This window comes from Neofelis nebulosa, chromosome 11, assembly GCF_028018385.1.
Source record: "Neofelis nebulosa isolate mNeoNeb1 chromosome 11, mNeoNeb1.pri, whole genome shotgun sequence".
In the NCBI taxonomy this organism is placed as follows: Eukaryota; Metazoa; Chordata; class Mammalia; order Carnivora; family Felidae; genus Neofelis; species Neofelis nebulosa.
This window is the reverse complement of record NC_080792.1, coordinates 3,046,703-3,058,619: the sequence shown is the minus strand read 5'-3', so window position 1 is coordinate 3,058,619 and position 11,917 is coordinate 3,046,703.

The window sequence follows — 11,917 nt, the reverse complement described above, 5'->3', positions numbered from 1 at the left end:
CACGGTTGAAATCCAAATCCAAAGTCACATCACCGCCCACGCCCCCAGCGCCCCATCACTGTCAACTCCGATACAGTCTCCTTCAAACAGAGTCACAGCTCTGTGCCTGGAGGGGACGTTTCAGGCAAGGAAAACCATACAGCATGTTTTCCTAAATACATAAAAGAAGGCCGTTTAATTTCAAGCGGGAACGTTTTCACAAGTACAAGGGCGGCTCAAAGGGAACAAGCCGCGTGTGGGGGCAAAGCGTGCGACAGACCTCAGCGTCAGAAAGCGGGCAAACCCGAGGAGCCGTCACAGACCCGCCAGCAACGCGGACAGTGTGTGACAGGACAACGGATATGCAGAGTCAGACCAGCGTCCGAAAATCCTCAATTAGTACAAACATTAGATTTGGAGAGAAATCGTGGGAAATAAAAATGCAAAGGGCTATCATTGGTAGGGGTCTGGTTTTAATTCTGTAAAGAAACATCCAGCCAGGCACCTTGAGACACCCCCAAAACGTTGGAACAGGGTCACAGCCTTAAACCCCGCAAGGGCAAACAAGGCTCTGGCCAGAGGTTTTGAACAAAAAAGGTAATAGGATAGATCCTTTCCTAACACAGGCTGGGATTCGGGATTTAAAGAACATAATATGGAAAGACACCCTCACACTGGAGGAGGAGGAGGAGGAGGAGGAGGAGGAGGAGGAGGAGGAGGAGGAGAGGGGGACCTCTAATATTTCAGGGGAGATGTTGCTTTTTTGATCCAGCTGGAATCTGGGAAAATAACAGAACTTTCTGTGCTTGTGAAAGCAGCCCCAAAGAAAATACAATCTCTTGGCATGGATTCAGAGCTGCTAAAACATCCCGATCCCCTGGAGAGACACAGATCCGACAGGCTAAAGGTCACGGGCTCTCTGGGGGGGAAGGGTTTTATCAGCATTCCAGGAGATTCCATACACACCCTCTAAGGGAATGGATTCTTTAGGAAATGAAACACTCCTTTTAACAACTTTGCATGTGTTTGTACTTCTCTCTCTTTTACTTGGAGCTCATTGGGAAGGCAAAACATGGAAAAGAAAAGACGGCTCTCTGCGATAAATCCTCTCCTCTTCCCTCTTCCTGAATGGAAGCCAACATTCAGGCAAGACTCTCATCTGTTTAGGTGTAAATAACGCTAGATGTGTAGGAAACTGCCTCTTCCCGTTCATTACTGTCACAGATTTGAAGAGAAAAAAGCAGAGGTCATTTATTATAGGTTATTTTTCATGCAAAACACCCCATGTTAGCTGTCATTCAAAGGGATTCAGTCTACGCCCTCACTCATATATTAACAGGGCTTCGGGTCATAACCTTTTATGGCATTTGGAATTCCAGAACCCCTGATTAGTGCAATATTTACATATCCTTCAGGAAAAATGCTCCTCCATAGAAATGCATGAGGTGCTGTAAATTTGTTTGGCCTTTAGTCTAGACTCCGCATGAACTCTGAATTCAAAGCAGGGTGCATTAAACTACATTACTTTGTCTCGTGATAGTGTTTCCATTAATGGGACACCAGTTAACCCTTTAGAGAGGGGCTAGCCTTTCAGACCAAGAACATCAATCCAGGGAGGTCTTTTCAATAAAATTAATAGTTGCCACTTACCCGAACTACCTTGACCGTCTGATCCCATTTATATGTTTCTGTAGAAGAGAAATATTCGTGTCCAAATCAGCCTTGATTTAATGGCCTCCATAGGATTTGAAATGGTGGAAATTTACTGGAAGTTTTAAGAACATCACTGAATTACCACATCATCACCTTAGAGAAAGGGATCACCAATCATGATTCTGTGATCTCCCATTATAAGGGAGCACCCCTACTCCCTTTGCATGATCAATATAGCCCTTCTTTTTTTAATTTGCTAAATTCCATTGTTCTCCTGGCTGACGTGGCCACATCGAGCCTTCACCTGGCCCGGTGCTTTGGCCAATGGATGGATTGTTCAAGACGGCCCCTAAAGTGGCCCGCAAAGATCTATCAACTCAATGTTAGTCTCCAGGGTGATTTCTTAAAAATCAGATTTAACCCTAGAAAAGATGTCCCGAGCTATGGCAGAGATCTGTCAAGATCCAGACCTCTGCCTCCTTACATTCTTCCACTCAGCAGGGCAAGGAATACACTGTACCTTTCCAGAAGCAGAGTTTACAAATCTCCCAGAATCTGATACTCAGAGCTGCACCGTGGTTCTGAAAAGACAGGTGCGCTCTTGTTATTTTCTTCCAAAAACGGCACCCGCACCCTCGGGAAGTTGCGTGTGCACACGTCTAGCGTAACTCCCAATTTCAGAAAAGACTTTCTCTCGCTTATCGTAATCCCCAGCTGAAACTTGGGGAGCATCATTTAAAATCTGTAGGTGTTCGATGAAGAAAGAGCTGTATTTTTCACTTCTAGGGTTTTAAGCTGCCTGCTGTGACCCTAGTCAATCTTCCCAGGCATAAAAGGACAGGCTCACAGGTGCGCAACAAGAGGCTGGAGACCAAAAGTAGGTATACCCTGTGAACATTTACAAGCCTCCACCCGACTTACACCCCCTTCCAAACGCAGGGGTGTTGACATGCCTAACGGTATTTCTCTCACTCTATTCTTCAGGTCGTTACCCACAACCTGCCTTCACTCCTTCACCTAAAATTCCTTTTTATGCCCCATTTTCCAATTCTGTTCTTCTCTTTTCTCAAAAACTCATTCCATCTTTCTGACTTGACGGTCCACCCAAAACCTTGTAAAAAGTATAGGCACCTAATATATCTACGTTTTCAAAATTCCTGTGACAGCAAATAACAATATCACATTACACTTCAACTCTTCGAAGCAGAAAGAATATCATCTCTGCACTTTATTAGTTAAAAGAATATTTTAAAAAGTAGTCCTTTCACCCCAGCGTCTAGAAAAACAAAGTATTTTTTAGCTTGGTTAGAGAAACAAGTAAGATTGAAACAATACAAATCTTCTTGGAAACGAATCTTCACTTTGGAATAAGAAGCATTCAGACTTTTCCCCCCAACTTCTGTGTATCTGTCACAGTCAGGAAGTTGGTTTGCAGAGTGAAGTTAGCAGCTCTCATTTGCTAAGCCCTTGCCGAATGCCGATATTGGGGTTACCCAAGTTATGACCACCATATTGCTTAATGCTTACTTACTCTTTACTTCTTTAGGGCTGGGAATTCTATTCTCACCTAGGGACCCTGAGGTTGAGAAAGGGGAAAGTAACTTGTCAAAAATCATGAGTAGGTTGGTGGTGGCAAGAAAGGGCTTTGAACGTGGGTCTGACCCCACTCTGTTGACCATGAGCTTATTAAAGATGTGTACTTCCTCTCTTCTCCATCAGTCGTCATGCCCTGCACTCAGTTGTGATGACCAGGGCCAAGGAGGTGACGGCCTCCTGGTGGACCATGTCTTCTGAGAAAGATCCGATCCAAAAGAGTTTAATGCTGCCCCAGGCATGAAGGGGGCAACACATAATGTCTGAATGAGAAGAGAAAATGAAAAAGCTCTTTTCACATCACTTTCAGAAACAGACCTGCCACCCCCAGCTTGGTTATTTGTTTGGTCGTCTTCACGGGCCTATTAAAACATGCATTCCCAAAGCAGATGTGACGGCTGGAGGATTATCTCCTGTTTGGGATTTTCTACCCCGAGGCACATCTTGATTCCTGTGGGGAGTCACAGCATCCGCCAAAGTCAAAAATTTCCGTGCAAAGAGAAACAATAAATATCTGAGCAAACAAGTAAAGCTCCAGCGAACTGGACATTGTTCCCACCGCCACCTGTAGATCTCACAACACACATTAGCGGCAGCTGAGCGCTCTATAAACCTTTCCGGAACAACCCAAACCTCCAAAAAATAAACATGCTGTGAACGCGTTGTCTGGAAGGGAAAGAGCGCACGCAGAAGCCACAAATCCGGCATAGCGTGAGGTCATCAGAATAGGCTGGCCTGGTGGACTGCAGCCCGAGAGCAGCTGCCCGCTCTGTTAAGGTCTAAACACCACTTGGAGAGGCACAGGTCAAACTTTGGGGGTTTTTTTCCTTTTTTTTTTTTTTCCACAAATTAATTTATTTTTATTCCCAATGGATTTATTTCAATTCAGGTTAGTTAACATACAGCGTAGTATTGGTTTCAGGGGTAGGACCCCGCGATTCATCGCTTCCGGACGACACCCACGCTCATCCCAACAGGTGCCCTCCTTAGTCCCCATCCCCCATCTAGCCCATCCCCCACCCACCGCCCCTCCAGCAACCCTCAGCCTGTTCTCTGTGTTTAAGAGTCTCTCATGGTTCCCCTCCAGCTTGGTCAGTAGAGTCTATCTGGACGGAGACGTTGCAGAGGCGAAGGAGAGAGAAGAAGCAGGTGCGCGCAGAGCCCCAGCCAGGCCGCCGGGGGTGGGGTCGCGGGGGAAGGGGGGCCCCCGACGACCGGAACGTGGTCGCTGAGTGTCCCCCGCGGCAGCAGAGCTGGGAGCTGAACACGGGGCCAGCTTGCTCTCTCAGGCCCGCCAGCGGCTCGGGCACCTTGACAGCCGCCTCTGCTCCGTGAGGCCACCTCCCTCCTGCTAACAGCAGAGACGGGGTGGAAAGCTGGGATCCAGTCCAACCGTCTCCCTCATCCGGCGGGTTTAATTCTCTCGATTTCAGAGGAAAAGTGGCTCATTCTGGGCTGGGCAGCACGTGGATTTGATAAAGGTGCCCGCGTGCCGATGTAAGAAGGGAGCAGTTATTTATTTCACACCCGCAGCTAGAGCTCCGGGTACGAACAAGCCCCAGGAACAAATTCAACCCGGCAGCATAGCGTCGTCTTGACAAACCCTCCTCACCACAGAGGGAAAGAGGTCCAGTTGCGTTTTATGCACGTGCATTTTTCCCTTCCCCAGGAATACTTGCTTGACTGATCTCCGACAGCTTCAGAAACAGATACAAATGCATCTGCTTAACAAAACACAGCCACACACAACACTGAACTCATTAAGATGATTTAGCAGGGGTTCCATGTTGCTTTTGGCTGACTTCACTGGAAGAAATCTTGTGTATACAGACGGAAATTCTATCCCCATACTTTGTCTCCCATTCAAAATATTCCCCATCAAAGACCAGGCTCCAATCCTACGACAAAAATGCCCAGGCAGGAACTGCCCTGCTGTGGAGACATGTGCCAAGCTGACTTTAAAAATTAAGTGCAGACCAACGTGATTTGGGGGATGCGGTGGCAGCGAGCTGGACAAGCAGCAGAAGGGCGGTCTCCCCCTCGTTCATGTGCCCTCAGATGTCTGCTCAGCAGATGTGACCGCAGTGATAACAGTTACGCTATTGTACCCAAATGAACCCTTTTCCCCAAACACTATCTTCTTCCCTCACCTCTAAAAACCACTCACAGCTAGCAAGAAAGTCGCCATGGTGCTGAAGTTCAAAACGATTATATAAACACTGTCTGTTCTCTGAAACCTTTCTGTCCCTCTTTCATTGGCTTTTTGTGCATAGAAGATATAAAATAGACCTTTGAGAGTTCCACGAAATAACTCTACTGGATGCTCCTTTAGCCCATAAAATGCACAATGAGAGTCATGAATATAACTCTTCTACCCAAATTGTATTTCCATCCTCAGCAGTAGTTGTGCCTTGGACTCGTCGACTGGACTAGTTTTCCTGAGCAGACTCTAAGGGGGATTGTTGTAGATTCCCATGCTGGCCAATTAACTCTGCTTTCTTTTGTGGCCACAAAGAGCTCACCTCATGCCAGGCAGGCCTCTAATAAATGGACGGTACCCGTCTCAAAGTGTTTGGGCAAGAGAATGGGGAGGAAACGCCCCATCAGACGTCCAGAAGGTCAGCCACTGAAGCCTGCTCAGTCATATCGCGTGTGCGCGGCGGACGCGGAGGGAAAGGGGTTCATGGGTTTAGATCACAGGGATGCACAGGTGCAGGGGCTTTGAGGTGAGTGGGGTGCACGCCATTAGAAGCTGATATAGGAGAAGGAACCCAAGACCAGCAAAAACAGGACTGGACGATCGGCACTGTACCAACAATCCAAACCAGGGTCATAATTGAAATCCATCCCTGAACGTTGAGTGGGTTGTGATCGGGTTGTGAACAGACACGCAGCACAGATTTAGAAAACCAGAGTTGCAAGAAATCCACGGGCTGATCTAAACCCAATGCCCTCCTCCTACCGTCAGGAAACAACAAGATCCAGAGAACTGCAATTTGCCCAAGATGATGGACAGCAGGCTTCCCAGGCCCTAATTTGTCTCCCCACATTGTTGTGCCTAAGTTAGATCCTAACGAAAAGCGTGAAGGACTCTATGACATTATACAAAAAAAAGTGTTTTTAAGTCGAGAAATCGTAAGGGCAAAAAATAACAGGTAATCCACAGGTGTCAATGTGTGTATATGTGAAATACATTCAAAGCATCTATAATAGGCATGAATCATATTTACATGTACTGTATTTACATACATATCTATATTTGTGTATATATGGCGGTAGACAGAAAACCACACCCCCCAGAGATGCCCACAACCCAATTCCCAGAACCTTTGAATATGTCACCTTACGTGGCAAAAAGGACTCCGTAGATATGATGACATTAAGGACCGTAAGGGGACAAGACTGTCCTGGATTGTGCAGGTGGGGCCACAATCATCACAAGGGTCCTTACCAGGGAGAGAAGGTGGCAGGAGAGCCGGAGGTGGGAGGACACGAGCAGAGGTCCAAGGTTACAAGATGCTACCTGCCAGCTTAGACGATGTAGCTAGGGCCACCTGCCAAGGAGTGTAGGGGCCTCGGAGCTGGACAGGCAGCGAAACAGGTTCCTTCCTAGAACCTCTGGAAGGAACGCAGCCCTGTCCGTTCCTTGAGTTTGGCCTGTCACATCCGTTTCAGACTCCTGACCTCCAAAACTACAGAAGGTCGGTCACCTGTAGTTGTTTCGGCCACCGAGTTTGTGGCTGTTTGCTACAGAGGCCATACAAACCCAGTAGGTATGTATGAGAATTTTTATTTTAAAAACACGTATAGAGGGGCGCCTGGGTGGCTCAGTCGGTTATGTGTCCGACTCGATTTCAGCTCAGGTCACGATCTCATGGTTTGTGAGTTCGAGCTCCACGTCTGGCTCTGTGCTGACAGTGCTGAGCCTGCTTGGGATTCTCTGTCCCCCTCTCTCTCTTCCTACCCCACCTGCGCGCTCTCTCTCTCTCAAAACAAATAAACTTAAAAACACTTTTTAAATAAAAAAAATATAGGGGCGCCTGGGTGGCTCAGTCGGTTAAGCGTCCGACTTCGGCTCAGGCCATGGTCTCGTGGTTTGTGGGTTCGAGCCCTGTGTCGGGCTCTGTGCTGACCGCTCGGAGCCTGGAGCCTACTTCGGATTCTGTGTCTTCCCCTCTCTCTCTGCCCCTCCCCTGCTCATGCGCTGTCTCTCTCTGTCTCAAAAATAAATAAAACATTTAAAAAAATTTTTACAAGATATATATATACATACATGTAGTTCCTATTGTCTATCAATGCCGTTTCTTCCCACACATTTTATTCCTTCATACGAGGTAAATCCAATTGAAATGATCCTCTACCCGACTAAATTTTCAGTTGACTAAACCATTGTACTAATACCACATAGAAGAGGCTCACATAGTATATTTTGCAATTGCGCTCCACAAATCATCTCAGTTAGTTGGATTCCATTTTAGATTTCCCTTTGGGGTCAAGCCGACCTGGGGTGCAGTCCTGGTGACGTACTTCTAGTAACTCAGGGAGAAAGCCACGGTCTCTTCCACATAATGGGCACCCCCCCACCCCTACATCACGAGGTTGTTGTGAGGGCGTCTCATAAAATGTTACCACTCAGTAGGGAAGTCACAGGTGCGACAGGCACCACACTCCCCCGATGTCCTAAGGCTTTGCCAAGGTCACTCTTCCTGCCCTCTCCTACGCCCCCTCTGTCACAGTTTTGCAAACTCCTGTGTCACCCCTGGGTGTCACCCTCGCTTCTCCCGCCTCCAAAGGCAAAATGAACCCCTTCTCCGGCACTTTCCCCGCGGACACAGGAAGCACATATTTACGTGACGGCGGTAACTTGTTTTTCACCCCCATCTCTGCATTTCCAGTGGTATGACTTCTATCTACCAGGTGTGCGATAAACACGGGTGAAGACTCCTTGCGTCCTCTGGGGCGCATGGCTGGCAACCAGAGTGTCACCTTCTCCGGAGAGGCAATGAGAGACCTCGTCTTAGCCGCGGGTCGTTCAGATTAGTAGTTACCACAGGCATTTCGGGAAATATCACTAGGTCGCTATACGCAACCAATGCTAAATTTCCTTTTTTTAAAATTTTGTTAATGTTTATTTTTGAGAGAGAGAGAGAGAAAGAGAGCACAAGCGGGGGAGGGGCAGAGAGAGAGGGAGACACAGAATCCGAAGCAGCTCCAGGCTCCGAGCCGTCAGCACAGAGCCCGACGCGGGGATCGAACTCATGAACCGTGAAATCATGACCTGAGCTGAAGTCAGACATTCAACGGACCGAGCCACCCAGGCGCCCCCGATGATAAATTTTCTTTGGACTGAGTGAGGCTTTTCTTTGGCAACAACAAAAAAAATGACTCTTAGTAAAGAGTGAGGAGAAATCGTTGGGCCCTCCTACAGCACTGTGGTCGACTTCTTGGTAAAAAAAAAAACTCCTCCAAGAACTGCAGACTTGTAATAAAAGCCTTAAAGATGCACTTAAGAAGGGGCCATTCGGGTGACATGGGGACAGCCAGGATGTGTGCAGGGAACACTCAACACAAAATGACGATACACAGAGTTCTTCGGAAGGGAGAGCACATTCTCTTGGCCAGGTGAGCCCCAGGTGAGCCAGTCAGGTCAGACAGCGTGGCACCTGGACCACAGCCACCCGAGCCCTGCGTAGAAGGAGCACTTCCTTCACGAGCTGGTATTGCCAGAGCCTGAGACGGCAGAGTCTGCGAACTGAGCGGAAAAGTTTGGCGCGAAGAACGAGACGGCGCCTCCCCTCCAAGGATGCAAACAGAAACATGGTGCGGGTCTTAAAACTCTATTATCTAAAGGTCCTCACCTCAGAAACAATCACGAAGATCTTTAAGACACATTCCCCCACTTATCAGTTGTTGTTTTTTTTAAGGCAACTTTTTACAGATCCGCTTTCCTAAGAAACCTAAGGAGTAAGCACACCCAGACGGTTTTAAACACTCACAGGGAAACACTTTTGGGGTTTACACATTCCAGGGAAACCACGGAGGCAGCCACCGTGGGAAGCGGTAAGCTATATTAGCATGCTTCTTTAAAAAATGACTCCCAGGGTGACAGGCTACCCTGCCTTGAAAGTAAAATATTCAGGGAGTTCATAAAAATCCACAGAGAGAAAACCGAAACCTTCCAAGAGGAAGATCTCGATTTCTCCCAAGCTGCGCAATTTAACTCGAGCCTTTTTCTGATCGTCCGCGTTTACTGGAAAGCGGTCTGCGGCAGGGGCCCTGGAGGGCCGGGATCCCCCCCGGAGAGCTCCCCGGTCTCCCCGGTCTCCCCGGCCCAGGGCTGACTCCTCCCGGCACCGAGTCCCAGGAATCCACCTGCAACATGGATCCGCAGCAGGACGCGTGTGACTCACGTCGTCCTGCCTCTGCCTGGAGGTCCCTCCGCCGCTCGCTGCCAAGAGATTATGAACAAGGGCTGACGCGTTACTCTCCATCCGTTACGCTAAAAATGCAGAATTAGAGAAAAACGAGGAAAGTTTAATATTGCGGGGAATGTGATTGATAACATCGTGTCACGTTAGAAGTTTTACTATTAAAAACTGAGCTTTATGTTCCTCTCTCAGAATAGTGACATATTTAACATTGTAAGACTAGACGTAATAATTTTATGGGGTAAAACGGGTATTAGTAGATGATTATACCATAGCGCTTTGTCAAATTCTTGTATATTAAGCACAAAAATACTACCATAAAAATAAGAGGAAAGTCTGTGTGTAGCCGAGCGAGAAAAGACACTGCAGCCACGACTCGTGCTCGGCATTAGCCAGCGAATCTTGGGGATCTGCACCAGGCCCCTCCCGCGGCATCCGGTGAAAGCCAAGAGTTGTGTTTTGTCCCCACAAATCATGTAAAACCGTTTTCTGCAGGCCGCCGGGGCTGTGTCTCAGGTTCTGTCTCCGGCAGCGCTCCCCGCAGAACCTCGTTCCCATCTGGGAAGGCGTTCTCTCGACAAGCGGGAATCAGAGTCTGGGGACAGGGACGGGCCGCCCCAGGCCAGCTTAGGGGATGAGCGGCCCGCAGGAGCGATGCGGCTTAGCCCTCGGAGTTGACAGTACAAGACAGAAGTAAGAAAGAGGGAGAGACCAGCTCTGGGGGGAATCCTAGCACTCACACCAAACAGGGAGCACACAGGGAGGGTGTGGGTGAGCACAAGGTTAAGTGCAAGGCTCAGACTGGTAGTGAGCGCCAGGTGTGGCCGCGTCTGGGTCTCTCGACGCACAAACTAGGAACGGAGGCAAGCATTTCAAGTATGTGCTTCCTCGTCTCGCGATATTTTTCAAGGAGGCACTGTCATTATTCCTTTGTCGGTTGATGACACTCTCTTGTTCTCTCCCCTTCCTTTCTTGACACGCGTGCACCTGACCCGCTGCTCCCGTGCAGCGGGAACATCATCACAGGAAAGGCTTCCGCTTGACGAGCGGGGACAAGGCAAGAGGCACCCGGTCCTTTTTATCTCCTCCCACTTTTCCAGCAAGAAGTTACTTACAGAGAGGATGAGAAAACTAAGAAGGGGAGGAGGCAGGAATGAAAACAGAAAATAAACCAGTGTCCTGCTACCCTTCGTTTCACAGGAGCTTACGATCTGGCACAAGCTTGGGGGTTTGACGGGGACAGGCTTCGAGAAGTAGAGCGAGCTGTTTTAGCACAGTGTGGGGCCCCTGGGTTTACTTGGATAAAGGCACTGAGAAGTCCTGCTCGCCATCACCCCAGGAAGGAACAGGACTGCATCAAGGGAGGACAGAGACAGTCTCGAAGGTTTTCCACACCAGCTCACCTGGTCGTGACTCCCCACGAATCCACTCTTTGCAAAAGCAGAAACCTCCATCACCCCCAGAATTCACGTTTGTCATTGTCTGACTCCAGTAAAAGGGAAACGTGAAAATTTACCTTCACTTTCAAAGGCTAAAACCACAGTTGCATCTGAACCATCTTGGTATTTTTCTCTTTTGCTTTCTTCTATCGTCAAATGTATATATTCTGTCTATGTCCGTGTCTTAATGAATGGATGAAACCACTTGCGTGGGCCCGACACCCTGTGCCCACGCGATGCTAGGCATGTGGCACGTGGCTGGTGCTCACAGAACCCACCAGCAAGGTGAATGGTAAAGCGACAAGGCTTATGAGGGTCGCATTTATCAGCAATGACCGTGATGTCCAAAAAGGCAACATTCACCTCGTTGGAGACCGCTCCCTGTAAGCAGCCAGTCCGGGGAAGACTGGAGTCATCTAAGTCATCCAGCCTGATGCCCCCGACCATCAGAGCAGCCAAGTGCTTCAGTGAAAAGCAGACTACGGAGCCAGACAGACCCAAGTTCAAACCCTGTTTCTGGCGCTTCTTAATTAGGCAAAGTTTGGTAAGTTTGCTAACCTCTCGGAAACTCATGGAGGGGTGATGATAGTATCTCCGACTCTCTAAAGTGCAAATAAAAAAATCATCCTTAAGAGGTAGATAGAAATACGGTGGGTATACGAGGAGTACGTGATACGCGTTGCGTGTGTAAGACTAAAATAACTCATTTTAACACCACTAGCATCACAGGTGGGTGGGAAGAGGAGAGGATGAGAGCCAACTTGCAACTCGGGGAGAGACGAGGATTCAGAAGACATTTAGTGATCCCTCTGCACCATTATTGAT